We start from the raw sequence: 14,493 nt of genomic DNA, 5'->3' as shown, positions 1-14,493 counted from the left end.
ATACCTTCAAGTATCATTGATTTGTCACTGAGTATAACAGCAATTTCTCTGTAATTATCAGCTGAATTTACCATGGCTCTAAAGTGTACATCAACGCCAGGTTGCTTAACTAAATCAAGATGCTCCAACGAAAAGTAATAAATCGGGAACAACCTTGTAAAATCCAGTTGTGATATTTGCAAACCAGTGTCTATGTTTTGATCGCTTCCCATAAATGTCATCAAGCGAAGATATGCACGTGCTACTTGATTGTTTTCAAAATTCAACGTTATATCCTCGGATGGTTCTTGATGCCCGTTTGTTCTTAAAGATACTTCAGAGACGCCAAGTTGGTCAAATGCCATTGGATTTCTTTCTTGATTGTTTAATCGGTTAGCCAGCTGAAAAGTAACAAAGATATGTCTTGGTGCAGAAACACCCTGCTGTGATGATATATGCCAAGTGAATAAACCGTTGACAAAATTTTGATTACTGACAGTAGTTACCGTTAACCACGACAATATTGATTTACCGCCTTGATCCATAAAAGAAAGTAGACGCTGTTCCTCAGTGATTGATGGTGACATTACCGGCATCCATAACGTGAGTTTAAATAATATTACTTTACCCTCAGCAACGCCACCTTCTCGCCAGATAGCATCATTATCATTCTCTTTTCGATGAAGACCAACTGTGTGTTTGGCTCCAAAAATAACCTTTCTAACATTTCTGCAAAATCCAAAGATGTGGGATAGTGGAATTGCACACAAAAATCTTCTACGAACATCTTTTAACATTAATTGACGCGTAGCGAATCCTAAGTTGTAATCTGGATTGGAATTATAAGGCATCAAAAAATCAGCAGCTGGTCTATCTATCGCTCCAGCAGATTGTGGGTCAACTGCGGTATTTCGTGGTACTTGTACACGAAGAAATGGATCGGGATTAGGACGATCAGAATTATCCTTAGTGAACATCATAGTTGGGCCAGCTGATCTAATATAATCATCCGAATATCTTGCTAGACCTATAATTGTTGTAGCAACGTCAACATTATCCTGAATTGTCTCAATTTCTTTTCCATCAATCGTATAGGCGGCATTTTTAAATAACGCCATGATGCCATTATTAACAAATCCAACTTTGACATTAGCTCCGTATTCGGTATTAGCGACGACGTTTGTTACAAATTCACCTGTGACTTCAATAAATGCTTCAGCGGGTAAGAAATACCTACTTGTATCCTGAACTAGTAATTCAATTCGTCCACGTTGATTTGGCGATATTGCCTCATAAGAATAATACTGATAATCACGCAAGGATTCGTCCTTGAGTACTGGTGCATCCATGTCGAACGCTGGGTCAGATTGACGTTTAAACATTTTATTATAATTTATTATCGTCTAAAACGAAGACCACTTCCTGATATAAAACTTGTATTTTGTTCAGCCCCTTGATTTATCAACTCTGCTAGTTTTTGATTTGCAGCTTGATTTATTACTTTGCTGACATCTGCAGGCATCACTTCGGTGCTTGGTAATTTCACCGGTGGTTTTGGTCTAGGTATTAATCGTGCTAGTCTATCCTTAATTGCCAAGAACGCTTTACTGGCAACATTACCAATAGCGCCAGTAGCTTTATCACGAACAACATCAATAGATTTCATTGATAATTGTTTTGCGATTGGTACTGCTTTGGGAGCTATCCTTCTGAATAAACCCTGAACAACATCACCGAGTCCATCTCCGTAAGTTACTCTATAGGTTGGTAATCGCGAGCTTATTACCCTGACTGGTACGGGTCCACGATGAGAAGTGTGTATGATCATTTTATATAATTATTCATTTATCTAACAACTAGTCACTGAGGTAGTCATCAGCAAGCTCATTAATAAGTTCTCGGTAGATACCAGTATCCATAATACCACCTTGAAATAATCGTCTGCAAATATCAGCTGCTTCATTAATTATTTCTGGTGAGTTGTTTCCAGCTCGTTTTCCTCCTATGAGAACTTCTAACCGTTGCACATCATTGATGATATTGTTAGGACAGTCAATAAAACCACTTCCTAAACCACTGCCAGTAGCGCCAGAGGATCATCATCATCCTTTCCTGTTAACATCTGTTCCATTTCTATTGGACTCCCCGATATATTATGTTGTCGGGTATATAATCGCTGCAGGGGTTTATGCTGTGGTGAAGAAGACTGTTGTTCTATCTGTTGTTCTATTTGTTTCACAGTCTTTTTACGAAGTTTCCTTACGTCGTAATCAAAACTATATTCAATACCGCTGGCTCTTGGTTTGTTTTCACGTATACGATATATCCATTTAATAAGATTATCATCAGTTGTTGTTTCAAAACCAGGTTTCAAGATACCAGATTTATTAAATATACCAGGTAATATTTTTTCAGGCAATTCTTTTATTTTAATACCTTTAATATCTTCAAGAAAATCCTCCCTAAATTTTGCAATTATTCCAATATTTTCCTTTATTGGTTTAGGCGCAAGTTCTTTTTTCACGTCGGCAATTTCAGTACGAATTTGTTCAATACCTTCAAGTTGAGCTGCAGCTATATCAGTTGGAAGATCTTGTAAAATCTTTTTTGTTTTTTTAGTTCTCCTCGCAATTTTTTCAGCTTGCTCAGCGGACTGTTTTAATATTGGAAGAATACCCTTTCTTCTTTCCTCCTCATCCTTAATATCCCCCAATAAAGCTCTTTCAGTGACCGCAGCAACTTTTTCAGTAGCTGTTGTAACGGGTTTAAACAACTGTTCCATGCCTGTAGCGTATTCAACTTGTGCTTGTTGCCGCGCTTGTAATTTTTGTCTTACAGAATCTCTCACAGGAAGAAATTTTTTGATTGCTTCTAGTCGCTCTCGAGCTAGTCTAGCGGAATGTGCTTCTCCGATGTTAGCCATTATCAATAACATAAATTTTTAATTCATAGCAGCAGGCAGGGTGACGACAACGAATTGGTTCATTTTTTGTAATCGAAGCGCCATTAATGAGTTTTTCAACCAGAAACCGTATTTGGACTAACTCAGGAGGACCTCCCAAGGAGATTTCTCCCTCCAAGGGTTCCTCTTGAAACGTAGTCGACGGTTTATTTCCGGTTGAAACCCTTTTTTTTTTTTGGAGGGTTTATTTCGACATTTGGAACCTTCTAAATTTTATAGGATTCGCCCTCCCTGCTGCTAATGATACAGGTTCTATTTTATACCTTGATAATTGTTTTTCGCCAATAGGCCTATATCGAAGATAAAATCTACTTCTTAGAGATAGCTGTATATTTACAGTAGTGGATTTTGCCTATATGACCAATTTTATAATGAATATAAGTATATCATCGATAAGCATAGTCTTTGGTTTGAGTAAATGTTAGGCTGGTATTATGCATGCTGGTTACCATTGTTACTGTAATCATTTGGAAGATCATTATATTGATATAAATTGTTTAGTTTTCTCCCACCCACCCCTACCCCTTTGTGAAATAAATCGTTAAATTATGATGTGTTTAAACAAAAGTAATCGCAAATAATCCTTACAATTTATAAAACTTAGGATTTTCCCATTTAGTACGGCATAATCGAAAGTATTCATAAGTTGCACAACTAAAGGTCAAATGTAATTGATTTAAAATGTGATGGCGATCCCATGCAGTACACAGGATATAGGCAACACACATTGCTGTTAAAAAGAAATATGATTAAGATGACTGGAAAAGATGGTCTTTCACTGTATTGAATCTGACAGTCTTTTATGATGGGAAGAAAAACAGTGCATGATACTATCAAAAGCTTACAAGTAGCAGTTTTTATTATGAATTCTTAGAATTATTTGCTTTGCAGAAAATGGTGCGATTCTTAAAAAAGTTTCCAAAAGTGAAGAGAATTGTATATTCTGGATCAAGAAGAAGAACAGAATATGTAAGATTTTCATTTTCGAGGAGCTCATCTGTGCCCACACCAGATCATTCCAGTGGATTTCAGTCTACTGCCACTGAATTTGAGAGCATTCCAGGTTCCTCAGCATCATCATTACAAGCTTCTCATGACGATGCAGGTGATAGAATTATTTCTTATGCATATAGTTTTGTTTATTTACAAAAAATATATTTATGGATCTTGAAAAATAACTATAAAATGTAAACAAGGTCTTAATGGGTACTGCTGTTTAGTGTAAGTAGATAGATTTTTTTAAGACAGTTATGTGATGATGTTTAGCAGAAAGTAACACTAAATCATGTTTGAACTTTTATGATGACAGTGTACAAGTAATGTTGCTAAATGTAATAAAAGAGAGGTCTACAGAGATGTCCATATTTCAGTATGCTAACCAAAAGGTTTGATCTGCAAAGTTATGTGCTATTGTCATTAGGAAGATAGAGGTCAATAGTTTACCATAATCCAAGTCATATATGACATTGTGCATATCCCAGAAAACAGTTAACTTCCAGAAATTTACAACCCTGTGAGAAACTTTCTTAGCATAAAACCACAGTTTGTGCTATACTGCTGTATTATGATAAACTTTTTATCAATATTTAACTCCATCAAAAAGAAATGAAGAACAAACATATATTGGAAAGCAAATAATGCATATTAAAGTTAGTGGCAGCAATAAAACAGTTGGGTGTATTGAACATAGATGAAGCCGTAAACTAACACATTTAGGTTGTAGGCAAGTCATGTTCTCATTGGGAATTGGAAAACCTAAGCCTATTAATTAGCAACACATTTAGGTTGTAGGCAAGTCATGTTCTCATTGGGAATTGGAAAACCTAAGCCTATTAATTAGCAACACAGTTAGGTTGTAGGCAAGTCATGTTCTCAATGGGAATTGGAAAACCTAAGCCTATTAATTAGCAACACATTCAGGTTGTAGGCAAGTCATGTTCTCATTGGGAATTGGAAAACCTAAGCCTATTAATTAGCAACACACTTAGGTTGTAGGCAAGTCATGTTCTCAATGGGAATTGGAAAACCTAAGCCTATTAATTAGCAACACATTTAGGTTGTAGGCAAGTCATGTTCTCATTGGGAATTGGAAAACCTAAGCCTATTAATTAGCAACACATTTAGGTTGTAGGCAAGTCATGTTCTCAATGGGAATTGGAAAACCTAAGCCTATTAATTAGCAATACATTTAGGTTGTAGGCAAGTCATGTTCTCATTGGGAATTGGAAAACCTAAGCCTATTAATTAGCAACACATTTAGGTTGTAGGCAAGTCATGTTCTCATTGGGAATTGGAAAACCTAAGCCTATTAATTAGCAACACATTCAGGTTGTAGGCAAGTCATGTTCTCAATGGGAATTGGAAAACCTAAGCCTATTAATTAGCAACACATTTAGGTTGTAGGCAAGTCATGTTCTCATTGGGAATTGGAAAACCTAAGCCTATTAATTAGCAACACATTTAGGTTGTAGGCAAGTCATGTTCTCATTGGGAATTGGAAAACCTAAGCCTATTAATTAGCAACACAGTTAGGTTGTAGGCAAGTCATGTTCTCAATGGGAATTGGAAAACCTAAGCCTATTAATTAGCAATACATTTAGGTTGTAGGCAAGTCATGTTCTCATTGGGAATTGGAAAACCTAAGCCTATTAATTAGCAACACAGTTAGGTTGTAGGCAAGTCATGTTCTCAATGGGAATTGGAAAACCTAAGCCTATTAATTAGCAACACATTCAGGTTGTAAGCAAGTCATGTTCTCAATGGGAATTGGAAAACCTAAGCCTATTAATTAGCAACACAGTTAGGTTGTAGGCAAGTCATGTTCTCAATGGGAATTGGAAAACCTAAGCCTATTAATTAGCAACACAGTTAGGTTGTAGGCAAGTCATGTTCTCTATGGGAATTGGAAAACCTAAGCCTATTAATTAGCTTGGCTTCTTCAATATTGTCAAAGATTTTGTTTTGGAAAGCTTAGTACTTATTTAGAAAATTAATTTTTTTAGATAAGGTGATATGAAAGAATTTGAAATTCTAACTACTTGAATTTTGTACATGTTCTGTTTGAAAATGTTAGTGACAAACTTAGGGTTACATGAATACTTATGTAATGATTCCCACATGCCTTCACTTGTGAATGTTTATTAAAATACAGAAGAACAAGTTTTTTCCCATCAAAACTTACAAGGATGATTGCTTCTGAACTGTTTGAGTATTTTGCTTATTAAAAGATTATTTATATTGTGAGAAGGATCCTTGCAGGTTTGTAGATAATAATGTGAAATAACTAGTGTACTCCCATGTTTGGAGTTAATTGAATTTTTTTAAACATGCAAGGTGTTTTGAGAACACATACCTACCAGAATGAAGCTTCATCAGCCGTATGCTACTCAAGTATTTGAGACTTGAGACAGTATAGTGTTGGAGACTAATTCATGGTACATAGGATTATAGTGTTGTATTGGAGTTGGTGTGTAATCAAGTATGTTTACTGTAATTTTCAATATGTATACAACAATTCTTGTCCTGTAAGCACTGTTTAAATTGATTGTATCATGAAACAGGAACTGTGCTTTTTAGCAGGAAGAATTATGTCAAAAACTTCTGACTTAATGCCAGTAATTAAATTTGAATGCATTTAAAAATTTCTTCTTTGATGATAGTCAGTTTGATTGTATAAAATATGCATTCACACTGCTTAGTTAAATCCCAAGCAATCCAAAGTGACGTAAAAATGCATTAGTTGGTTTGCGTTTGTTTGCAATACAAACAAATGGTTGTATATTTATCTCCAAGGCCACTACCTAGATACACAATGGGGAAATGTAACGTGCCCCGAATTTCCAAGAACATAATGGCTGAATGAGTATTTAGAAATTCTTAAAGTTTGTGATTTTTCCCATTATGAGTCGGTTATTGGGGTTATATTGGTTAGGTTATTAGTGTTTAAGATTTCCAACTTACAGTTTTGTTTAATTGGTCATTTTATTTCACACTATTATTTCAGTTAGTAAATGTTATTACAAACTTAAAGAGACATAAGTCAAAGCTATGTTGGTCATTTTGTCTCATGCAGAGTTCATAGTGCTCTAATACACCTTTGTAAAAAGTGACGTATCAGTGACATCATAAAGTCATGAACACTTATTTTTGAGATGCAGCATGATGACCGATCTTACAAAAGCAGTCTATTCTGAGAAATAACTGTTTCTTTATATTTTAAGGTAGAGGACCCTTGACAAGATACCAGAGCAGAAGGCAAAAGCTTGCAGAAGCTTGGTCTGCTCTAAGAGTAAACCTTTTAGATGCAAGGGTTGAAGAAATGTCGCCAGCTACACACAGATGCAGCAAGTGTTGCAGAGAGGAACAGGAAATAATCTGATGTCTTGATTGCAGCACAATTGCTTATTATTGTCAGATGTGTTGTAATGAGGTTCATCAGACTGTTTTATTTCATACTCCCCAAATATGGAAGGTAAACTGACATCATATTGCAGATTCAGTGATTATGTAAGATAGAAACTATTACAAATATCCACACATTACTCATTACTTTATCTTAAGACACCCTCTCCCCCCACCCTCAAAACAATTACAGGGGCTGCATTCAGGAATTAAAGTGCCATGCAAAATATGATCACCCACCCTATTTTGGTGTTCATGGGGTTAAGGTCAAAGTAAGAAAACAGTATTACCTATGCAAATACAGCCTATAACCTCCAAGCCATCCTCATGCTGGCCCAGTCATTAGCTGATCGGCTTGAGTTGCTTATTGTCAAATGACATTTTGCCCAGTAAGGAGTATTGTAACTTGAAATACTGTAGTTTTTTTTATTGGACAACCATTCAGGAATTATCAGATTACTTTTTTGTAAATGATGTCATTTAATGGACTGGCGGTTAAGCAGCAGGGAGGGCGAGCCGACCCAGGGGTTCCGACAAAAAAATAAACCCTCCAGAGAAATCTAATCCGGAGAAAGGTTCTATTTACCGAATAAAGGCTTCCTGGAGGAGTTATATCTTTATTGACCCCCAATCCGAAAATAAAACTTTAGTTCGAAGATCTAGCTGCAGAATAGTATGTTCATAATTTTTTATTTATCTCTGATTTAAGATTGACGACCGACTTGAGGTAGACGCCCTCCCTGCTGCTGTCGTGTTTAAATGGATTTTAGAATTCGGATTATTAATGAGATATAATATTGAATTAAAAATAAATTTTAATTTTCAATTTAAAGATACAAATAAAAATAAAATAACATGGATGTAGGGGAATCACTTAGATCAAGAATAGCACGAGAGTGACTAAAAGCAATAGAAGAATACCTACCAGTGCAAAAAGCTGTTAAGAAAAAAATACGAGCTATTCAAGACGCAAAAGAAGGATTTGCGGAGGCGACTCAGGAATTATTTAAACCAGTGACCAAAAAAACAGAAAAGATTCTTTTAGGTGATATAAAAGATCTTGATGTGAAAAAACACGGTATCCTTCCTGTGTTAAAAAAAAACTGAGGAACAAACACGACCGCAACCTGCTGCTGCTGCACCTGTTGTACCGGCAGTGGTTAGGGCTAAAAAAATACAAAGTCCTGCTTTACTTGCAAAAAGATTTACTGATCAAGGAATAGATGAAATGAGGATAGGAGAACCACTAAAAGATGTTGAAGACGCGTTTGAGTTTGGTCGATTCGCAAGTAAAAACTTTTCATTTAGGAGACCTTATTTACATCCTGAGCATTTTGTTGACACTCGAAAAGAATGGATAGGTTTATTATTTAAGGCGAAACAAAATGTTAGCAAACTAGATATAAGTGATGAAAAGTATAATGCGTATATTGGAGGATTTAAGCGCGAAGAAGATGATCGGAAGGAAAGGAAAGGATATCAAGAACAACAAGAAAGGGAATATAAGGAAAAACAAAAAAGACTTAAAGGACTTGAGAAAAAAATGAAGGAGGATAGAAAAGCAAAAGAAAAACAACAAAAACGATTAGAAAAAGAACAAAAACAATTAGAAAAAGAACAAAAACAATTAGAGAGAAAACAGAAAATAGAAAAAAGTAAAGAATTATCAGAAAAAGGAAAACCAGAGGAGGAAAAGAATGAACAAGAAAAAATATATCAATCTGATCCTGTACCTCAGGGAATACCCGTAAATTATTCCGAAATGTTTTCAAAATCTGCTATTGATACAATTCGTGCTAGTGAAAATTTAGCAGCTGATATCGCAGCTTCTAGTTATGAAAATAGAGACGTTTATTTGAGATCAGGATATGCTGATTTAGTGCCAGAACATTTATGGAATCAAGTAATTTATTCTGTTCATAAAAATTAAAAAAATGGAATCTAATGATCCGGATTTTAAAAATTTTCTCCAAAAAGTTAACGAGAAGAAACAAAAATCTCTCTCACTTGGTGCTACAGGTGGTCCTGGTACTAAGATAGCTTCATCTAGTCAAAGTACTCCCTCTACTTCTCCTGTTGGTGAATTGTGGGTCTTGGATAGTTATAAAGATTTACTTATTGATGCAGTTATCCGGAGAATTCAAAGTAGCAAAGAAAACGCGATTGTAATTGCTTCTCGTTATAAAATGAAAGATGAGTACATAAAACCAAAACATCACGATAAATTGATATTAGAAGATTTATGGCCATTCATGGTATATACTGTGTATAAAAATAAAGAAATTGATTCTTCTGATCCAGAATATAAAGATTTTTGTGAAAAAGTAGAAGGAACAAAAAAAAGAGAAGGATTTTTACGACCTCCTCCTACTGGTAGTGGATATAATTCTACCTGCCCCGATAGCGTCGTTAACGATGTATCTCGACTGGAGGTTCTTGTGGGGGGAAACGAGCTGGAAATAACTCACACGAAATAGTTAATGAGGCAACCGACATCTGTCGAAGATTGTTTCAAGGAAAAATCATCGACGTATCTATTTATCGCGATCTTATTGATGAACTCGTCGATGATTATCACAGCGATTAAATAATTAGATTATAAATAAAGATGATCGTGCATAAAAGTCATCAGAGAGCGATACAGGCTCGTATCATGAATTCAAGGTTACCTGTGTATAAACGCAAATACGGATCGGGGATAGGTGATTCAATTATTAAATTTTTCACTCGAATAGCTCCTAAGGCTGGTCCGCTAGCTAAGCAGCTATCGTCGAAAGCCATAGGGGTTGTTCGCGACAAAGTCATAGGCACCGCTGGTACTGCTGCCAGCAAAGCATACGACGCTATTAAAGATAGAATACTGCGATTGGTGAGAGGGAAACCAAAGCCATTTGATAAATTGCCTGTTACGGCTGAGATGCCTGGCGACATCAGCAAGATTATAAATGACGCGGCTAATCAAAACCTAACATCGTTGGCGTTAGAACAGGTACAACAACCACAGCAGGAAATAATTAGTACCTCTGCATTCGGAGGGCGTCTTCGTTTTAGACGATAAAATATTTTATTAATAAAATATGTTCTCGCGGACATCCAATAAAGCTTTTAGATTGGACGAACCAGCAGAGAGAGACGACTCAGTGCGAGATTACCAATATTACTCGTACGACGCAAGAGAACCAAATAGCAGTAGCAGAATCGAATTACAAGTACAAGATACAACAAGATATTTTCTACCGTGTGAGGCGTTTATCGAGGTGGTTGGTAAGATTGTGAGAAGCAACGATACTAATTACGCCGCCGACGTCAATTTGGATTAGTCAATAACGGTATTATGGCGCTATTCAAAAGTGCCGCATACATGATCGATGGCAGAGAAATCGAATCAATAAACGACAACGTTGATGTGGCAACCACAATAATAGGCCTAGCGAGGTACTCAGATGATTTCACTAGATCAGCTGGTCCTAGCATGATGTTCACTAAAGATAATACAGAATTTGCTGATCCTGATCCATTTCTCATGAGAATACCAAAGGTAGGTATCGCTGATGGTGCAATAGATGTTGCTAACATAGAACCCTTGATGATTAAACCTATTGCTGGTTATAATCTCGGATTTAAAGCGCGTAGGGATATGTTATCAGGTGACGATAAAAAAATTTCATGTGCTATCCCGCTGTCACATATATTTGGATTCTGCAGAGATTTCAGAAAAGTTATATTTGGAGCTAAACATACCGTTGTCTTTTATCGAAAAGGCGACAGCAATGACGCTATCTGGAGGACTGGAGCTGCAGATAACAACGGTAAGGTTGTATTAGAAAAACTAACTCTGTGGATGCCATCAATGACGCCATCGATAGAAGAAGAGAGAAATCTGTTATCTTTCATGAATCAGGGCGGTAAATCGGTGATGTCGTGGTTAACTATGCTCACAGATAGCATTCAGAGTAACATCAACGGCAACTTCACCTGGCATATAGCATCTCAGCAAGGTGTATCTGCACCAAGACATATCTTTGTGGCTCTTCAACGGGCTACTAGATTAAATGATCAGCGTCAAACTCATATGATTTTCGATCATTTCAATGCCAGTGATGTATCACTAAGGGTAAATAGACATCAAGAGCCCGTTGAAGAGATTCAATTAAATTATGCAGAAGGCTCAGTAGCACGTGGTTATCATCGTTTGTGGAGCTATATGGGCCGAGATCAAAATATTGATACCGGATTACAAATATCTCAGTTAGATTTCAAAAATTTCTATCCTATCTATTACTTTTCGCTGGAGCATATGGGTTTGATAAAACAATCTGTTGTCGACATGCATTTTAAGGCTAGAATAAATAAAATACCAGATCCTGCTGCTGCGTTTAGAGCTATTGCTGTTATACTCAGCGACAAGACCATGATTCTCGAGGGTATCGAGGGTAAAATGAGTATCGTCGACGCTCCTGTGGAGAAAATGTGATTTAAATCAATCGTAAATTTTATAAATGCCCTATGAACATGTTAGTGTGACTCTGACTTCGGGTCAGATAAAAAAGCTACAATCAGATATAACAAAAATATGTGGGACAAAATTGACGTTGAAACACGATCAGATTCAAGGTGGTCCAAATAAATTATCTATAACTAAAATGCAACAAAAACATTTCAATAAAGCTAAGTCATCTAATGCCGGAACACAAATCACGCTATCTCCGGCCGCTATAAAGGATATGATTAAGGTAGGTGGTATTTTCCCACTATTAGCTGTGATACCAGCATTAATAGCCGCGGCTGCACCAGCTGTAGCAAAGGCGGCTGCGTTAGGTGCGGTCGGATACGCAGGTCATAAACTAGCACAAAAAGTCACCGGTGGACGATACGGTAAAAAAAAAGACGAGGACTCCGATTACCAGGGACACCTCCATGGTACTACGGGAAAGGAGTTCCTCTGCCAGGAACTCCCTCGGTGTGGTACAGAAGATAACACCGATGTCAAATTACGATCTAATTAATGCTTTTAAAAAGCAAAAAATAAAATTTTTCAGAGGCGTATTTATGCGAGATCAATTACCGGCTCGTCCGAATAAATACGAAACAGGGATTATAAATCTCGACAGCAACGCCGGACCAGGTACTCATTGGGTAGCGTACGCGATAAATCCGCGCGAGATTATCTATGCTGACTCATACGGGTTAGCCCCACCTAGAGAGTTCTTAAAATATGTAGCTCAACTGAATACTCCAACGTGGTACTCTACGCTACCGACACAAACACTAACCGATCCACCGATATGTGGTGATGAAGCAATCAATATTTTATCAGCGATATCCAGGTCAAAGAAACCCTATCATAAAACAGTACACGAGTATACATCAGATAAATTAGATCAAAAACAAAGAGTATAATGGTTGACATCTACGGTAGATCTCTGTTAACAAGAACAATAAGAAAAATACTAGAGAGAGAAAAATTTGATACCGGTGATTTATCAAGATACGCTACGAAGGACGACGTTAACAATATTTTATCGTTAGCAGAAGCAGATCCTGGTGAGGTTGCTGTTTTTCAGGATGAATATGGAAAACTAAAGACTAGCAACGTAAAGATAGGCGATATAATCAAACGAAACGAATACAACGCTCACGTGGCTGATTTTAACGTCGTCAAAGAAGACACCAGGAAAAATAGCAATGCCATCTAGAGAAATAGCGGATACATCAAGATCATGTCTGAGCAGATGATTCAAAAGGCTGGCGTAGATGAAACAGATAAAATAAATAAAAAAACTCGCCGTCGTTAATACCTCAGTCAATGGTAAAATCGATCTTAGCAAAATTCCATCTGCGATGAAGGATTTATTCATCAATCTAACGCCTGCTATTGCATCAGGAGTATTCAAGTGGACGAATGTATCAAATGTTTCTTTCAATTATACAGCACCTGTCACTGGCGCATACAGAATAAATATTTTTTCCTCAGAGAGATTCAGAATCACCTGCGATAAATATAAATGGAGACATCACTCAGATAGATTTCTCGGCGTGCTAAATATTTTGTTAAATAAAGATATCGAAGAGACATTTAAATTCGAACCCACTGACGCTAATAAACCAACACCACCACCAGATACACCCATATGGTGGTGCATAGAATTTATCGCTGAGACACCTCCTTCATTTAGTTTTTGATCGATAAATATAATGGAATACAGGTACAGTCAAGCTCGTGCGTGGCAGATGTCATTGAAGAGTATCATCGACGTCTATCAGGTAAAAATAAAAAAATATCAACGCAGATTAGTTATCATCGATGTTACTGTTTATTCTGTCTCAGCGGTCATAACTGGTGTTGGAATAATCCTATCCGCGTTAACGATGACCGTTCCTATTGTTATCACGGTTATTGTTTCGACAATCACCACGTTAGCTGGTGTATTCGGTATCATAACAAAAAAGATATCTTCGTGTACCAACACAAAATTAATCGCGTATAAAGATAAACTGAATACAGCATCGGCAGCGTACTCTAAATTATATTTGCTGCTGTCAGAGAGTCTCAACGACGGCGTTATATCCGACGTAGAATTCGCGCTGATATATAGGATTTATAATCAAACGATTAAAGATATCAATATAAATAATGACCGAGCTGCTGCAACAGATTGCAACGAACACGACGGTGACAAGAACGACCATGATCTCAGCTAGCTCAACTAAACCCGAATTCAGTATCATTTTTCCTACTCCTATCTCTATCGACGAGATAGCATTAGCTGAGTTACGCGTTTATTACAGCTGGCCAAATATTAGATCAAAATCATTTGGTGGACTGCATTCAAATAATTCCTTTGTTTTTGCTTATAAAAACAAAGACGATGGTACTCCTGATTGAAATGTGGTTGGATTGCCAGCGGGTAGTTATCAGATTGATCAGATCAATGATGAGCTCGTGCACAGAATAAAAAATATAACAGGATCCGATCCAGGAATAAAGATAACAGTGCACGAACCAACATCAAAATCAATTATCGAGATAAACTCGAATTATCAGGTTGATATTTATGCTAGTTCAATAAGAACCGTACTAGGTTGGCAAGAGGTTAGACCACCACCACCACCGATACCACCAGTACCGCGGAGGGAGGATTTTAATCTCC

General features: G+C 36.8%; 1 pseudogene across 1 annotated transcript in view; it reads left to right on the top strand.

The window, feature by feature from the left end:
- The window catches only part of LOC149805085 (uncharacterized), a 58,513-nt pseudogene that overhangs the window by 21,950 nt on the left and 22,070 nt on the right, over nucleotides 1-14,493 (top strand). The window contains exons 2-3 of the transcript XR_016414229.1: nucleotides 3,833-4,046; nucleotides 7,162-7,284. The product of XR_016414229.1 is annotated as an uncharacterized LOC149805085 (transcript). The remainder of the gene's footprint in view (nucleotides 1-3,832; nucleotides 4,047-7,161; nucleotides 7,285-14,493) is intronic.

Source organism: Sinohyriopsis cumingii, chromosome 2 (genome assembly GCF_028554795.1).
Source record: "Sinohyriopsis cumingii isolate HCF-2022 chromosome 2, ASM2855479v2, whole genome shotgun sequence".
NCBI lineage: Eukaryota > Metazoa > Mollusca > Bivalvia > Unionida > Unionidae > Sinohyriopsis > Sinohyriopsis cumingii.
Note: the sequence above shows the minus strand (reverse complement) of the source record. Positions and strands in the feature narration are given on the sequence as shown.